Source organism: Bactrocera neohumeralis, chromosome 4 (genome assembly GCF_024586455.1).
Source record: "Bactrocera neohumeralis isolate Rockhampton chromosome 4, APGP_CSIRO_Bneo_wtdbg2-racon-allhic-juicebox.fasta_v2, whole genome shotgun sequence".
Classification (NCBI taxonomy): domain Eukaryota; kingdom Metazoa; phylum Arthropoda; class Insecta; order Diptera; family Tephritidae; genus Bactrocera; species Bactrocera neohumeralis.
In genome coordinates this window covers 49277792-49284046 of record NC_065921.1, presented here as the reverse complement: position 1 = coordinate 49284046, position 6255 = coordinate 49277792, and the positions used below count along the sequence as shown (strand labels likewise).

Genomic DNA, 6255 nt, shown 5'->3' with positions numbered 1-6255 from the left:
ACAAAGGATCGCATTAGGGAGGGGCATATTTGGACCCAATTGTTTTGGAAAAGTGGGCGTGGCCCCGCCCCCTACTAAGTTTTTTGTACATATCTCGGAAACTACTATAGCTATGTCAACCAAACTCTACAGAGCCGTTTTTTTAAGGCATTTCCATATACAGTTCAAAAATGGAAGAAATCGGATAATAACCACGCCCACCTCCCATACAAAGGTTATGTTGAAAATCACTAAAAGTGCGTTAACCGACTCATAAAAAACGTCAGAAACACTAAATTTTACGGAAGAAGTGGCAGAAGGAAGCTGCATCCAGGCTTTTTTAAAAATTGAAAATGGGCGTGGCGCCGCCCACTTATGGACCAAGAACCATATCTCAGGAACTACTAGACCGATTTCAATGAAATTCGGTATATAATGTTTTCTTAACACCCTGATGACATGTACGAAATATGGGTGAAATCGGTTCACAACCACGCCTTCTTCTAATATAAAGCTATTTTGAATTCCATCTGATGCCTTCTCTGTATAATACGAGTATAAACATTAGGAACCAATGATGATAGCGGAATAAAACTTTACAAAAATACGGTATTTGAAAAATATTTAAATGACGAATAATGAAATCTCGATTATCACTTTACCATGCGAGAGTATAAAATGTTCGGTGACACCCGAACTTAGCCCTTCCTTACTTGTTTGTGCTTATTATTGATTGTTCCTCGGATCTTGGAGTTTGCAATTGTGGAGTTCCACAAGGCTCTATTCTAGCTCCCTTGCTTTACAATATTTTTGTGTTTGATTTTCCACATAGTCACAATAATTCATTAAGTATTCTGTATGCTGATGATTCTTTAGTCTATGCTCATAACAAATTCCCTACCTTGGCATTGCGAATGGTAGAGAATCATCTAGAAAAAATTAATAATTTCTACAAATATTGGGGGGTTAAGATAAATGAGGCCAAGACTGTACCTATCTGCATCAGAAATGCTTCAAGTAAAGGAGAGTAGAGACCTGATTCTAAATCTTAATGGTCATAATATTCGTTTTCAGAATCAAATGAAATATCTTGGAGTAACCTTCATCAACTTATTTAAATTCAATTTTCATGCTAACGACATGGTGAAAAAATGTAATAACCGTTTTCATGCCTTATCAATGATAATAAAAAATACAAGTTTAAGCACAAGAACCAAAATTTTGATTTATAAAGTACTCCGTTTTAATAAATATGCAATAAGAGCAATATTAAGGTTTTTCGACCATGTTCGGAATTGTGACAATCCATTGATTTCTGATGGTATCTTGTCGCAGTCGAGTCATACTTGGTTCAACAGCAGGTATTTATCTCCACTTGGTGTTAGTAAAGAAAATATAATAAATGATGTTAATCATCCAGAAGCCTTCTGCTCATACTTTTATGTAAAATCAACACCTGGTTCGCACAGGGGCTAGTTTAAGCATAAGCTTTATTTGCTATTATAGCTTGTAAGATTTCTTTTTTAATTAGTTTTAAGTTTTAAGTTAGTTTTAAGACTGAGTCGTAGCCCTCAGAATACATTTAAAAATGTCGGGAGCAAGCATTTATTGTAATTTTTTCTTTTTTTCCTTTAGATTAAGATCTGTTTTCGGAAACGTTTGTTTAAGATAAAATATGTATAGTCTTAAGTTATAACTTTCTACTTTTGTAAATAATTTGTATTTTTGTTTCTGTTTGGTCTCAATAAATGAAATTTGAATTTGAATTTGAATCCCTTGGATTCACATCTAATCTCGTGTCGTCGGGATTACGGGAGACATTTCGATTCCTCGTTGAACACCAAATGGTGGATTGTGTAGAAACGACATGCCGCTACTTGATGAAATGGTTGAAGAGCAAAAAACGAAAGGCATGATTTGGTCTCCTTCTCGTATTATACAACGACTTAAGGATAAACGACACCAGCTCAATATACTACTGGGCTGAGAAACATAAAATACCTGTGTTTTGCCCTGCGTTTACAGATGAAAGCCTAGGTGACATGATGTATTTCCACTCTTTCCGTCACCCAGGATTAGTGGTAGATATTTTGTCCGATTTGCGACGTCTAAGCACTATGGCTGTGAAAGCCACCAAATCGGGAATGATTATAATTGGTGGCGGTATTATAAAGCATCACATATGCCATGCGAATTTGATGAGAAATGGAGCCGATTATTCCGTTTTTATTAACACACAAAATAAAGAAAGAAGCTTCACCAGTTAAGGTGTATGCAGAAGCTAGTTTCGTAGTGTCATTGATTGTTGGTGAGACTTTTGTTAAAAGACATTTCAATGCAAAAAAAGGAAACGAACCATGATAATAAATAATTGTAATAAATATGCAAATTTGTGGACTTTAATTTGTAATAGTAAACGAACTTTTTAATAAAGCTTAGTCAATAACGACTTAAGATCTTCGTCACCAGAAGATGTATATTTATATTCTATCAAGAACTGTTAACTCGTTTCAGATTATTTAATTTATTGGCATATGTATTTCTCATGCATGCATTTCTATTTTTATTCCAACGAAATTAAACAAATTTTATTAATATTATAAATATTTTTAATAATTTATTTTTGAATTTTTAAGTTTTGCATTTTCCACACCACCCCTGAGGTTTGCAATAAGTCGCGTTACCGACTTTTTTTAGGTGTTCGGTTCCCCGGTAGGCCTATTTTCACCTTTACAACTTAAAATAAAAATAATTAATAATTTTCATAAAAATTTAAATAAAAATATTGCACAAAATAATTTAATAAGATGTTTAAGCTCCCACAATAGATGCATCCAAAATCCTATAACTCTATTAAATATATTAAAACACAGAAACTAACATTTAGAAGGGGGAGGAAGTTACCTATGTGAAATGCACAAAAATTTGACGTGCCGAAAATGAGGGTTGGCTGCCTGCCTATTAAAAATTCTCAAAGAAAAATAAGTTCTAATTCTTATAAAAAGGTATTTTAAAACGTCAGGCTCTGAATTTTCGCAGCAATAAAAAGTCTCTACATCTCCCATCATACTATGAAATTTTTTTGAAAATCCTACAAGATGACAACAGGAATCAAAATTGTCATTCAATATTGCATCAAGTTTTTTCAAAAAATGTATGAAGGGTTCAGGAGCTTTTACCAGATTTGACGAATCGTACACTTTTTCTTTTGTAAAAGTGAATGCGTCTTCAGGGATCTGATCTTTTTCAAAAAGTGGCAAAGGTTGGGAACAATTATGCAATTTAAAATATTCATAAAAGGGGTCGCAAATACCTATAGGCCAAAGGAGATGTGAATTTTACTCCAAGGGCTATAGTCTTCATATTTTTACTATATCTGCGACCTGAAGGGCTGCGAGAAGTGTTTTTTACACTATTTCTGACACATATTGCGAGATGTGGTGGTAATTTGCCACAAATCTCATCAATTTGGGGATGAATATAGTTTTGATTAATTAAATATTCTCTTTGGGCTTTAAGTTCTAATATCTCCTGTTCTTTTTCTTTTATTGATTTCATTAATAATGAAATTTGATTCATCGCATTGTCAAGTTGTTCTTGACAATTTTGATGACTGAAGGATCCATCGCAGAAATATTATTCGGTTTGGGTCCCCTGATATCGAACCCCAAAAGGAATCACTTCTGCCCTAGCTTTTTCTATTTCCCTAAAATAATCAAAACCCTCCTCCTGAGCAGCAAAATCCTCAGGCCCTAATCGAATTACCCCGTCATTTGTGTCCGTCTGTTCGACTAAGCTACCTATTCCAAACACTAAATTATTTTTTGTAATAACATCCACTGTGGGTGCGTACAAATTACTATCGGGGACTGCCCCTTTACTTAACCTTAATTTGTTCCTCATCCGGAACGAAAAATGGCGCTGGCAGGCAAATAGCTCCTTTTTTGGGGTGTCTGTTACCCCCAAAAGTTGCATCCATTTTTCTCGCCTATGAAAATTTTCATAAATTCATCGAAAGAAGAATGAGAACAAAAGAATATGCAATCAAAATGGTTAGTAAAAAACAAACAAATCTTGGTTAGTTTTTTTAAATAAAAATTAAAATGGTGCAAAAAACAAAAAATGAAAAGCATTAAATGAATGCATGAAGTGAACTAACCTTTAGAGACATCATTTAAAACGTCGCCGAGATTTTTAATAAATTATTTGGAAGTTTATTTTAATACGAAAAAACTTTTATCGTTTAAAAACTATCATATTATCTATGACTAATTTTGAAGGTTTAACAAAATGAATTATCTTAAGTAATTAATACTATTTATGGTATTGATAATTTAAAAGTAACACGTAGTCATATTATGTATAACTACGCTCTTATAAGTTAATATAATATTTATTTAATGAATTATATTTATAATTAAACCCTTTCGTAACAAACATTTTGTAAGCCATTTGTTTTTTAACCTAATTAAAACGAATATAGTTTTCATTATACTTAAAAAAGTTCTTAACTAAAACTGTATTCCGTAGGCTATCCCAAAAAAAAACATAACCACTTCACTTGGGTAGTTTGTATTGGTGGAAAGGCTGCCTGTAGATAATACACATGTGGCAAAAAAATGTTTTTGAATTAATAAAAAAGAGATTTTAAATTTTTATAATGCACACTTTTATGTATGCATAAGAACTAATATGCATTAAAGGGCTATACCAGTGTGACACTTTCAAAAAATCGTTTTTTTTTCACTTTTTTTCTAGCTTAAACGACATTTTCAAAATTGCTGACATCATAACTCAACGAAATATTGACCAATCGACTTCAAATTGAAACTGAGTATTCTATAGTATATTATTTACTATACAATGACCTACGATCTTTTTGATTGGATGGAAATTGTCAATTTGCCATTAAAAAACGACAATTGTTTACCTAAAAAAGGACACTTTTTTCGGAACCTCCGAAGACAGCACATAACTTCGTTATTTTTCAATATTTTTGTAAAAAAAACTGAAAATATAGCCGAAAATATACCTTATTATGTCCAAAGAACTTCGAAATATTCGAATAAGTACTTTCTTTAAAAAATCAGGAAATTCGCCTAATTTTCCATGGGTAACATTGGTATAGCCCTCTAAATATTTGATGAATGTACATATATATGCATATATATAAAAATTCACCCAAGTATCACTAAATACCTAACACATATTCCAAAATAAATTCATACCTTTTGTTCCGATGGGAATTTATAAAATGATTCGGCTCCCGCACATCGGTACACACAAGATTTCGGCATTCTTCTGTAAACACAAACTTATTAATTACTTCGACATATTTCTAATATATTTATACACCTTACTTTAATCTTGGTTTATTTCAGCAACAAAACTTATAGACAATATAAACAATAAAAACTTATTAATAACACTAATACGAGTATGTATTATTAAACATTTCAACATTTCTGTTTAAACTCAATTTCCAATTGATGTCACAGTATAACGGCTAACGAATTGTCAATTTGTATACATATGTCAAACGACAAATTACCACCCAGGATTGTATCCTATTGCATGCAAAAATTTGGAAATACTTGAAGCGTGTTTAAAAATTGCACAAAAAAAAACAACTGATTTAACATTAAACAACAAGTAATATCCCAATAAAATTGAACAGATATGCAAAGTAATTCAATATAATCACTTAAATGACGTAAACACTTACATTATTTAATATCTTTTAAAGTCTCGATCATCAAAATTTAAAATTTGTATGTAGTTTAAATGCTAACACCACACCCTGATTACCATGAAAGAAGCAAAAAAAGTGTAACACAACACCCTAAGATTTTCTAGAGGTGAGTGTATGTATGTAAACAATGAAAAGGTTTATTACTGTATATACTGAGGCTCACTGCACTGAACTGCAAGGTGGACAATTGTGGGAGACCGGTCGTGCACTTCGAATGGTAAAATCCTCCATACAGCTTCAGAACTGCAGATGTAACGTCCAGACTGATATATTTCCAATTCATTTGGTGATTGTATGCTGAAAGTTGCTTGATCACTGCCTTTATTAATGTACTTAGTAACATATTGGATTGACTTTATTGAATTGCACAACTCCACGTTGATGTGGGCATCAAAAATTTTCAAAAGGAGCGGATTATAGGGAACGATTGTTTTTGACGGTAGCAATTTGCCCACCCTGCTCTGGCGATCGTCGACGATATTTGGGATATCCGTCATCGCTAGTATTTGTTTGAGTTTGGAACG

At 32.5% G+C, this 6255-nt stretch overlaps 1 pseudogene; it reads left to right on the top strand.

Annotated features, from left to right (window-relative positions):
* Positions 1 to 1756: 1756 nt before the first annotated feature.
* LOC126754657 (probable deoxyhypusine synthase) lies at positions 1757 to 2583 on the top strand (annotated as a pseudogene).
* Positions 2584 to 6255: the final 3672 nt, after the last annotated feature.